Below are 12,668 nucleotides of genomic sequence, written 5' to 3'. Positions count from 1 at the left end.
GTTACGCCCCTAACCCCACCCCATGCGCCAAAACATTGCACAAATCCCCTACATGGCGCAAACCAGTATACAGCCCCCCAACCACGGAAACGCGCTAAAAACGCCACACAGCCCTCATGTACCAGCAAAATTGTGTGTAAAACTCCCTGCGTACCCCTCTGAATACGCGTACCCCGCTCGCACCAGTGAAATCGCATGTAAAACTCCCTGAGCACCCCTCAGAATACGAGTACCCCGCTCGCGCCAGCGATATCGCGTGTCAAACTCCCCACGCACCACTTGGAATGCACGTACCCCACTCGCGCCAGCAATATCGTGTGTAAAACTGCCCCCGGAAACCCCTAGGAATACGCGTACCCGCTCGCACCAGTGAAATCGCATGTAAAACTCCCCAAGCACCCCTCAGAATACACGTACCCAGCTCACGCCAGCGAAATCGCGTGTAAAACTCCCTGTGCACCCCTCTGAATATGTGTACCCCGCTCGCGTCAGGCAAAATGCGTGGGAAAAGTCCCCCCTGTGGTGTGGGCTGCCTCTGGGGCATGGGGAAGGAGGATGGGCTGCCTGCGGGTCATGGACTGGGGTCATGGGCTGCCTGCGGGGCATGGACTGGGGTGATGGGCTGCCTGCAGGGCATGGACTGGGGTGATGGGCTGCCTGCGGGTCATGGTCTGGGGTCATGGGTTGCCTGCGGGGCATGTACTGGGGTGATGTGCTGCCTGCGGGGCATGGACTGGGGTGATGGGCTGCCTGTGGGTCATGGACTGGGGTAATGGGATGCCTGCAGGCCATGGACTGGGGTCAAGGGCTGCCTGCAGGGCATGCCCATGGGTGATGGGCTGCCTGTGGGCCATGGACTGGGGTCATGGGCTGCCTGCGGCGCATGCCCAGGGGTGATGGGCTGCCTGCCGGGCATGGACTGGGGTGATGGGCTGCCTGCAGGGCATGCCCAGTGCTGATGGGCTGCCTGCGGGGCATAGGGAGGGTGAATGGGCTGCCTGCGGGGCATGCCCAAGGGTGATGGGATGCCTGTGGAGAATGCCCAGGGGTGATGGGCTGCCTGTGGGCCATGGACCAGTGTCATGGGCTGCCTGCAGGGCATGCCCGTGGGTGATGGGCTGCCTGTGGGCCATGGACTGGGGTCATGGGCTGCCTGTGGGGCATGCCCTGGGGTGATGGGCTGTCTGCGAGGCATGGACTGGGGTCATGGGCTGCCTGCAGGGCATGCCCAGGGGTGATGGATGCCTGTGGGGCATACCTAGGGGCGATGGGCTGCCTGCGGGCCATGGACTGGGGTTATGGGCTGCCTGCGGGTCATGGTCTGGGGTCATGGGCTGCCTGCGGGGCATGGACTGGGGTGATGGGCTGCCTGCGGGGCATGGACCGGGGTGATGGGCTGCCTGCAGAGCATGGACTGGGGTGATGGGCTGACTGCGGGTCATGGACAGGGGTCATGGGATGACTGCAGGCCATGGACTGCGGTCATGGGCTGCCTGCGGGGCATGCCCATGGGTGATGGGCTGCTCGTGGGCCATGGACTGGGGTTATGGACTGCCTTCGGGGCATGCCCAGGGGTAATGGGCTGACTGCGGGGCATGGGCTGGGGTGATGGGCTGCCTGCGGGGCATGCCCAGGGGTGATGGGCTGCCTGTGGGGCATAGGGAGGGTGAATGGGCTGGAAAATCTCACTTTGCACAAGTTGATTGCTGCACAGTTCATACCAGCAGAATTGGTTGAAGGAGTGGGAGAGATGCTGGACTTTGATGCCCCGTCCAGTGAGTGGTGTCGCGTGTTTGTCCAGCCCATGTGTGGTTTGCTTGTGTGATGTGTTGGGCTTGACTGCCACTACATGCTATGTGTACATGGTTCTCATGTGCAAGTCATGCAATGCTTTACTGATTTGTGCCTGCTGTGCAGCATGCTGGACATGTAGAGCAGACGGGGACTGTCCTCATCACCATACTTGCACCCTACTTACATGCTAGTCACCCGGCTGCCCCTCCCATCCATGTTCCAGCTCACTGGCCCTTCTGCATGTAGCCTGGGGTGTCTTTCCACTCAGCACTCGGACTATATCATCACATGACTGATGTGCATGTGTGTTCTGTCATGTAGGCATGCTCCCTTGCCCCTCCACCCCCTGCACTCCAAATTATCATCTGCTGTGTTGTCAGTTGACTCAGATGATGCAAATGACGCTAGTCAACCATGTCTGCCAATACACAGTTCTCTGGTCAACCTTTCACTGCCTTACAATGTCTCCCTGCATATTCACTAAGGGGGGGGGGGGGGTTCTCTGTAGCCATGCAACCCATTGCATGCACATTGCACGTGATGCCTGAACTTGCCCTTACACGGCCTTCATGGTCATTGATTGACATCATAATGTACTTGTTGCTGTAGATAGTTGGTAACATACACATGTTCTGCACTGCACCAGCCCACTTCTAAGCCATGTTACACCATTCTACATGCCTACTCACTGCTGCAATGTCAAAGTGACCTGGCATGTATGTTCAGATTGTCATCCCTTCACTGTCATGAAAGACACGGGCACAGGTGCATCCTGTGACACATGTACTCAGTATTGGAACACCCTAGTGGGTGTTTAGCAAAGTTGATTGGTCAATCTGCAGCCTATACCTAATGGTATAGGCCGCAGATTAATTATGGCCTGCCAATCGGGTTGTAATGACTGTGTAGCTGCCTTCATGTGTGTATGTGTACACTTTCACATACATCGAAGCAAACAGCGTTGTAGCTGCTTGTTTTGCTGTATAGGTTGCTGTTCATAATCACCATTTGGGTGAATATGAACACAGGTGTTTTTGAACACTTTCACATGTATATATGCAAGCAGCTTCAATGTTGTGTAGTGCAACAATGCAGCTCCTCACTTATATATGTGTGAACGTGTTCATTTACACATGTGTTCTCTGCAGCTCTTTTGTTGTATGACTAAAATGTAGTTGATTAACGTTAATGCTGCTGCGATTTCAGCATTCCGCCCGTTATGTTCAACTGGCTAAATCCTGAAGGTGCACTGTGGTGCAGTATGTGTACGCCCAGGCCTACTTAGCTAATCTGGTGTGGCCTGACCGTGATGATTTGACACATTGAATAATGGACCGTACTGGGCGTTATGGTCCCTCATGCCTGGTTGCAGGCCCTCGCTTTGCTCGGGACATTCAATATGTCTACATGGCCCATGATGCCCGGTACAGGACAAGCTGCAGACGAATGAAGCTAGATTGGTGATGATGGTTTAGTGACGTATGTGTACATTCACATTACGTGTGTCATGGTGTGTTTGGATTCACTTGCAGCAGTGGCCATTTTGCAGTTCAGACTTGCTTATGGTATGTGCCATCTCTTTGTTGCCATCTGTCATTTCTGCCTGTGACATGCACCTGACAGAGGTGGTGTGTGATGGAGGTGATATACTACATTCTGTACATGTGTAGGCTTTGCTATTTATACACATCCATTTCTGCTATTGGGATGTGATTGCATATCAATGCCACTGGATGCATGCCGGAATTTCATGTGTGTGTGACATGTCTGCTTCATGCGTTGGCTGTCGATGTAATGTCTATGTGTGTGTGGGTTATGTGCTTCTGACATGTGTACTCATGTTTGTTTTTTCCACATTACAGATGATGATGCAATGGAGCCAGAGGATGGTGATGTCAATCCTGACACAGTGTTGCTATCACATCAGCAACCCGGCACAAGTGGGGGTTGTGGGGTGGTAGGCCACGAGAGCCCACTTGTGCTCCAGACTATCGTGTCCAGGGCTGGCAATGAGTCTAGCTCAGATGATCACTCTGACAAAAATAGTGAGTTGGCTGCACGTCATGTCTATTTGTCGATGGTGAGTGATTCTGATGTGGACAATCTTCAGTCTGCAACACCTGCACCGAGGGGCTAGACGGTGTTGGAACCTGCGCCTGTGGTGGATACGGACGCACGGTCACAATCCACACAAGTTGATAATGTGCCTGGGGCATCACGTCAATGGAGGGATGTAGTCCTGCAGCTGTGGGCAGTGCAACCCAGCGAGGACCGCAGCTCTTTCGGCCCTGCGGGTGTCAAGCCCGGCAACACGGTGGCCGTGTGCCACCGGGGTATGCTGAGTGGGTGCAATCCATGTGTGCCAATTCAGAACAACAGGGGGCAGCAATTGATAAGATCGCTCAGAGCAATGAACGTGTAGCCCAATCCGTGCTCCCCCTGGCTAGGCAGGTGGAGCTCCAGCAGCGGGCAGCACAGTCCATGGCCCGCTCACTCAGGCTGGGCATGGCGGCCTCAGACAGGGCACATCGGGCTGAAATGGTGTCTCTGCGTCAAGCACTTGCTGCTCACACAGAGGCACAGAGGGAGGCCCTGAGGGATGACCATCGATCCCTCAGATCTACTCTGGGTGTCCTCAACATGACACAGAGGCAGTGGACAGAGAAGAGATTGGAGCAGCTTGAGAATACCATCTCAGCTGAGCTACGTGCTTGCCGGGAGGTGCTCCAGATGTCATGCCAGGCCATGCAGGAAGAACTCTGTATTACACGTACTACCTTGCAATAGGAAGCACGCGTATCACGTGAGGTGCTGCATGCTGACCCTACGCGTCATCGCCACACAGGACCAAGCTTACCAGTCCCACAGACTTGCTGCCAACGAGGGACAAACTGCGCATAGGCGTAGTCAGGGTACTGTGCCACGTCCACCTTTTGAGTCAGAGGGTGAGCAGGACGACAACTTATCTCCCACACAGGTTGGGCCGTGCAGGCAATGAGCCCATGGAGGGTTTTTTTGTCTCAACATCATCGCATGTGGGTGTTGAGGTGCACCCTGTACCTCCCACCTCCTGGGTGCCCCCCCCGCCGGGTCATATGTGGCCATTTTTTATTTTTATAGTTAGTTGAATTAGTTTATATAGTTTAAAATTGTTTGTCTAATGTGCATTCATGTGACAGTGTGGTGCTTTGTGACTTTTGAAAGCATCCATTCTCTGTTCCAGCTGGGCCCATTCAAGCTTGTCTCATGTATGTGTTTGCAGCTTGGGGTCCTGACTCACATATGCCACTCCTGCTTCCCCTATCCATGGGCTCGCAAGGATGGTTCGGTGTGACAACCATTTACCCAAGGGCATTGACTTTCGTCATATCTGTGGCCTGTCTGCTGCTGTACTACTTGTGTTAACACCCCTAGTGGGGATTATGGATGTTTTCTCCACGGCATTTCTGCAATCAATCTTGGTGAGTACATTATTGAACTGTCCATTTATTGATGTTGATTGGGATGAATTTTCCTTTCTTGCCTGTATACGTGCTTGATGCACTTCATGCTGTAGACGGTAGCCTGCACTCTTTAGCTGTCAAACTCACACTGATGGTGGGAGGGGGTAGCCTGCACTCTTTAGCTGTCAAACTCACACTGATGGTGGGAGGGGGCCGGGTGGTGACAATGTCAAGTTGGTACGTGTTGAATACAGCCCATGGGGATTGTGGCAAAGGAGTATGCATTAGGAATGTGACCCAAGAGGCACAATTCACAGTCCAGTCCTCAACTGAGATGTCCGCCTATACTACTACTACACTCCGATCTGTTTGAACGGCACGTTGTGTCTGTCTTCCTTCTACGACTTTGATGCTGCCTGACGGCACAGTTTTCCTACTGGACTACAGCTCTTTTACTTGTTTTTCACACTCTGGTGCCTTTGTCCCTATTCTTCTTCCTGCTACTGTCCTTGTTGCAGATCTGTCCGCCCGTCTCTCGGGCAGTTATTTCCACATACTCTTACAATAGATCGGTTTGCCTCAGTACAATTCTGTACAAATGCATCTCCTTGTTACTCCTCCTCTCTTTCATATATTACATCCATGCTTTTATGTTGACTGTTGGCTTTTACCAATGCTATTCAACTGTTGTGGCTCTTACCTTGCTGTCAGCTGTTTTCGGCTATCTTGTATTCTCTGTGCCTTTCCAGACTTGTGCTGTCTCTTGTTAATGACTCAAATCAAGCATTCCCACTAAGTCAGTGCCTGGTCTGGGATTGCTCAAGGGAAGCCCTTGTTTATATATTTTTATGACAAGTTATAATCTGGATGATGAACCCTTGTATAACGCCCCTCTCTTAGAATCCCCCTGACCCCACTGAGCCAAGAAGTAGGTTTGTTTTGCAAATTAAAAAAAAAGTTTATTTGAAAAATTAAACAATAGAGCTACATCACACGTTTATAATAAATTAATATTGAGAGCACACTTGTGAATATGAGCAGTAATCAGCAATAGGTAATCCTACAGTAGCACAGTTCTTGGTTACTTATGAATAAGAACTGAGGACTAAGGTAGCAGAGAATGCTTCATATGGTTCAAGGAAATGCAAGGTGAGACAGAATGCAACACAGAAATAATTTGATATGATTTCAACAAGAGATAATGTGATCGCTTTTTCTTTTGACAATTCACTCCCCCACTTTATGCAATATAAGGAAATGGAAGGAGAGCACACAGTCTTCAAGAATACCAACAAAAATGCGATACAAAGTCCCAATTCCCCTCCAGCAAGTTGAGAGCACCAGGGATGATTTTTAAACACATGCCCAAAATACTTTAATGTGGTGGCAATGAAGTGGAAGAGGTTCAGGGTGAGTGAGAGATACTTTAAATCAGTTCAGGCCAGCCCTATCAATGATTCAGGGATGGTTATCAGGTTGAAAACGGAATTCCGTAATGGAAGCAAAAGACAAATATTTTTACACGTGGCTGCAATGAAACAAAATGTCAAATCGCGGCAATTTAGTTGCGTGCATCGAGCGCGATTACGAAGGAATTATAAGGAGCAAGTCGGTTTATAGCGTGTTGGAAATCTTAGAATCTCAGCTCTAAAATAAAAGTTAAATCTTGCTTCTATCACAAACGGTTCAAGAGATATGGACGATTTCGTGAAGGTAGATTTTCAGAAATGAAATAAGGATTCAAAATGGCAAAATGACACTTTTACAGGTTGAAAATCGGAGAGGGGACACACGATTCTATGATGCAGTTCGGGACAGGTTCAAATGTTTTGAATCAGATTAATTTAAGCTAAGAGATGGGTTCTGCACAGTTCTAGCTGGGTACTCACTCCTAATTTTGGAAGGAATGGCCCTCGTCACAGATCTGGTCAACAGGATGGACTGGGCTTCTGGGTGGTTTCTGGTACTGGTTCTCTGGTTCTGGATCTCTGGTCTGGATCTCTGGTTCTGCTCACAGCGATCTGGTCTGGGTCCGGTCTGCGGTTCTGGATACAGCTCTGCTTTCTTGGTGTTTCTGGCAAAGGGTTCTAGGCCAGAATCCGACAGCTCAGCCCGGCTGTTTGAATAATTTGCAAATGATTTTGAGGCCTGCTGAAAAAGGATTCAGCTTGTGGATTCAGGCCTCTCTGCTACAAGTTCTGGAGTCTGGATTCAAAGTTCTGGTCTCTGGAGATTGATGGATTTGAAGTCTGGATTCTCCCGGCAAAGCGTCCCGCAAGAAAATGGAAAGTGAATGAATCCCTACCTGTCCTGCACAGTCTCCTTTTCTGTGTTTTGAAAGTGGGTGGGTCGGCTCATTCTGCATGCCCAACCCTCTCAAGTTATCATTGGCCAATTCCTCCTCTCTCCCTTGATTGGGGAACTGAGTTGTGTGTCAGAGTGATGAGGTAGGTTTATGGGTCAGAGTGTCCTCCCCTTGTCAAATTGCACACAAATCTATATTTGATCCAAATACACATTTATCTATGTACCATTTTTCTAATATTATATGTCCAGTTAACATATTTTCTGTAGCACCAAACCATCCGATCCCTGTCTTTGTAAGATGTTGTGTCCACTTTTCACAGAATTCTGCCCTTTTCATCCAGATAACGACCTCTAAACTTTTCCAGATTTTACACAAATGTGCACAAGGGATATGGGTTTCAGATGATAAAGTGTCAGATTTTTTACATGCATACATTTGGAGTAACAACCTTATTTTCCGCTACTACTCCCCAGAACATACCACAGAGTCCTGACACCTCTTAAAATGTGCACAGAAAAATCACAAGAATGATGATATTATTTATATAATTTTTACAAGTCGGCACTATGAATTATCCATCTTTTTAAAATTATGCTCTGGCCCCAAAGGGGTGTGGTTTTCCAAAGCACATGGTGGAATTTCTGGTTTGTCCACTTCCCCAACTCAGCTTGCTCACAGATGCAGCGCCCCTCCCATTTCCTTCCAAGAGGAAGCCATTTACGACCCCCCCTAATTTAACATTTGCCTGGGCCAAGGAAGGCTCATTGTTCAGTTTCCTGCAGTCCCCAGGTGCCACTCCCCTAATTCAATCAGAGAGGTGTCATCTCCTTTTGGCAGGGGCAGCAGAATGCAGCCAGGCCTGGGAACACAGCTGCTGATCAAGTTTCAACTCCTGTCGGGGGTAGTCAGGCAGAATTCAATCTCTTTAAGCCAGGCTTCAGCTAAATGTCACTTTGGTTCCCAGTTTTCTACATTCAGACCAAACTTGCAATTTTTACACATGCAGCTAGAACACTGATTCTAAGTTCAAAACTATGACATTTAAACAATTGCAACCTATGTGACACTCAAAAGTAGGTCACTCATTTATTCTAAACATTTCGATTTTAGTGGCTTTAAATCCAAATTCACTTAAGCTGCTGACATCCCCAGCTATTTTCAATATATACATTAGACAATTACTTCCTTCCCGTCATTTCAGAATATAGTTTTACATTGTATCCACCTCTTAGCAAGTCTTGCTTTGGCCTGGTTTGGGTTCATTTGTTCAGTTTTACACAAGTGTCTGGTGGTTTTAAAACACCGGCTTTCTGGTAGTGGTGAGCACCAGTATTGCACCCATTTTTGACATTAATAACAACAGATTTTGAACAGCATCATATTCCTTATCACTGATTTTGCTCATGGCGCTTCTGGCCCCTCACGCTCACACTGGTGGGTGGCAGGTCAGGTGACCATTTTGGTGTGCGCACAAACTGCGCAGTTTTCCTGGATTTTGGCGCAAATGTGGGTTTTTCCGCCATCTTGGATTTTCTAAGCCCACAGCACCAAATGTTGTAGCATAATAACTTGAATGTGGGTCAAGACACCCAACAAGCCCCCCCGCCCGACTGCACTTTGATTTCAAGTCGAGGGGGCGTCGGGTGCAAAGGATGTTTTGATCCACGCGCTGGGATGTCCGCATCATCTTCTTCAAATTCCGCAGATGGCACAGTTCAACATCTTTTCCTCCATCGGGTTGGATCGATTGGTTCTCCTCGCCTGTCCTGATGGGAATATTGGGCGGTACCCCGGGCACCTCGGATCTTTGCTCCCGGTACCTGGGTCGTTCTCCTTGGTCAGTCTCCATGGTTTCATCTCTCCTAGGATGATAAAGCAAAGCGGCAATACACATTCCTAGACATTTTTCCACCACTATTAATGGTGTGGTGAACATATCCATTTTATACATCCGGATACATTTTGCAGTCTTATTTTAAAAACAAGATATAACAGGAAACATTTTCATAGCAGAATCATGATATTTTAGAGACTATATGCGGGATATTTTAGGGTTGGAACTAAATTACTCTGGAGCGGCCCCCTCTGGGATTCCAGAGGATTCCTCAAAATGCTGAAGAGTGTGCCTGGGATGGCAACACTTTAGCTGATTTATATGTACCCACTTGTCTTCCCCTTCCGCCAGACTACCTTTGGGGATGCGGATCTTATAAGCTACTGGGGAGATCTTGTCTACAATTTCAAACGGTCCCTTCCAGGTAGGCAAACATTTTCGCTGTTTGGCCTGGTTCCTTTGGAAATTGTATAGATAGACCCGGTCTCCCACATTATAAACTTTCCTGGAAGTTTTCAAATCGTAATGGGTCTTCATGCTATCAGCTGATCTTTCTAGATTTCGCTGAGCATAGGCAAAAGCATGTTGGAGGTGTTTCCTCAAATTCTACACATACTCATGAGTTGTGGAGGCATTGATCAATGTCTGCTCTTGGGTCCTGTAGAGTAAATGCTGGGGAAGCACCATCTTGCGTCCAGTCAGCAGCTCAAATGGTGACATTTTAGTTGCAGATGAAGGGGTAGATCTGATGGCCATTAGGACCAGAGGTAATCGGATATCCCAACTTGGCCCAGAATCTGCCACAAACTTTTTTAATATGCTCACAATGGTCCGGTTGTAGCGTTCTACTGCCCCAGAAGAAGCTGGCCGGTAAGCAATATGTAGCTTCCTTTTGACCCCCAGTATCTCCCACATCTTTGTCATTACCTCACTGGTGAAATGGCTACCTCTGTCTGACTGAATCCTTTGAGGTAGACCAAAACGGGAAAAGATGTGGTTAATCATCAGGGCAGCTGCTGTTTCTGCCTTGCAGTTTGGAGCCGAGAGACATTCCACCCACTTGGTAAACAAGCATGTGACCATCAACATGTACTTGTTTCCCCTAGACGAGCGAATCACAGGGCCTACGAAGTCGATTTGCAAATCTGACCAGGGCAGTGTCATCCCCCTCTTTTGGAGAGGCGCACGGTGTGTGAGGGATGATGGCTGAAATTGTGCACACACCAGACACCCCTTCAAGTATTGGTCGAGGTCCTGCCCCATGTGTGGCCAGTATGCAACCTCTCTTAAGATTTCCAGTGTTGTGTGAAACCCCCTATGACCGGCTGTGGCCGCATCATGGGCATGACTTAACATCAGGCTTCGGAATGAGGTAGGGACCACCCACCGATCATGGCCAGCTTGGGATTTCCTTACCAACAAACTGTTTTGGATTCGGAAAATCTTTGGACATTTCATCAACACTCTAAGGTCCTCCTTCCCAATGTAATCGGTATCCGTCAGGGGAAAGTTCTCAGGGTCCTCAATGTGTTGGTAAAACTTACCAATTATTGGATCCCCCTTCTGAGCCGCAATTAAATCAGCATCAGGGGTCTCCTTACTCCACTGTGCAGTTGAAAGATCATTGTGAGCATTTGTCTGGGACCTAGTGATAGCAGTGACCTAGAGTTCCCCAAACAGGGAATCTATTTCTATTAGATCCCCTTGGATGGCCCCGGTTTTGGCCAGCTGAGCAGCTAAGTCATTTCCAGTTTTGTCTGGTCCCTCTACTTTGGAATGACCCTTGATATTTTTCCAGTAGAGGGTCATCCCATTCAATGTGACCAGCTCATCAATGTTTTGGATCAACTTCCCATGTTTCAAGGGTTTGTTGTTAGCACATAGCATGCCTCTGGTTTTCCAATCGACCAGGTGCTCCACGATCCCGTTCCGTACATAATCTGAATCTGTGATTATGACCAGTTTGTGGAGTTGATGTTGGACAACAGTGAGGATGGCTTGATGCACAGCCATCAACTCTGCTACTTGACTACTTCGTGGACCGATTTTGTACCCAGCGGAGGGTTCTGGAGACTCATTCACCCACGCATTCCCTACGACGGCCACAAGTTCTTTTTCCCCGTTGTTTTCAACATGGTAAGAGCATCCATCCACATAGACAGTGGGCATTCCCTCACACTTGTCTTCTTCAAAGACTTTGTGTGGGGAATTAAGGTATGCCTCCATGTTGTCCTTGATTTTTAGACTTTTGTCCTTGAGACAGTTTTCTCTGGCACAATCGTGCAAGTCAGCCAGACCTTGCGCGAGGGGACTCTTCTTGTTTTGGCCATATCTGACCTCCACAGGAAAGCCTTGCATTGACAGAATCCCGGAAGTAATTCGGGAATTACTCACATTTCCAGCCCGGATTCTGTCACTTTGGAGATATTGCAGAGGCTGGTGTGGAGTCTCCACTATGATGTGTTCCCCCTGGATGAACGGGCGGTAATTCTTCAATGCCCACACCGTTGCCAGGAGTGCCTTCTCACAATAGTTGAATTTTTCTTCCACAGAGGATAAAGTTTTGCTCGCATAGGAGATTACTTTATTGACCTTGTCATGCTTTTGGTGTAATACTGCCGTCAAGCACGTATTAGAGAACCCTGTCTCGAGGAAGAACTCCTTGTTTCTGACAGGGTAAGCTAGGCAAGGCGCTTGTGAGAGGCTTCTTTTGAGTTGTCTTACTGCCTCGGATTGTTCTGGACCCCATTCCCACCTGACCCCCCCTTCAAAAGTTGAATCAGGGGTCTGGGGATCTCTGTGTAGCCCTCAATGAACTTTCTGCTGTAATTAGTCAGTCCAAGGAGGCTCCTTAGTTCCCGCAGAGTTGTGGGATCCTTCAGTTTCTGAAGTGCTTCCACTTTCTTTTCTTGGGGACAGAGACCCTGAGGAGTAATCTCATGCCCCAAGAAATTAACACGGGTTCTACACCACTGTGCTTTCTGAAAGGAAAGTTTTGCTCCAGCGGACCTCAACTGTGTTAGAACATAACGGATCTCCGCTATATGTTCCTCCACAGATGAACTTTTGATGAGGACATCATCTACATAAGCCAGGTTACCCCTCGCACCCAGGTCGGGCATGGCCCTATGTAGGAAAATGTTGAATTCATTGCCGGAGTTGAGGTATCCGACGGGAGTTCGGGTCCATGTGTTCTGCTGTCCCCCAAAGGTAAAAGCCAGTTTGTATTGGTCCTCCCTACTGACAGGCACGGTCCAGTATCCATTGGTCAGGTCTATTGCAGTGAATA

The sequence above is a fragment of the Ambystoma mexicanum genome, chromosome 4p (assembly GCF_040938575.1).
Source record: "Ambystoma mexicanum isolate Mex_15411 chromosome 4p, UKY_AmexF1_1, whole genome shotgun sequence".
Lineage (NCBI taxonomy): Eukaryota > Metazoa > Chordata > Amphibia > Caudata > Ambystomatidae > Ambystoma > Ambystoma mexicanum.
This window is presented reverse-complemented; position numbering follows the sequence as displayed.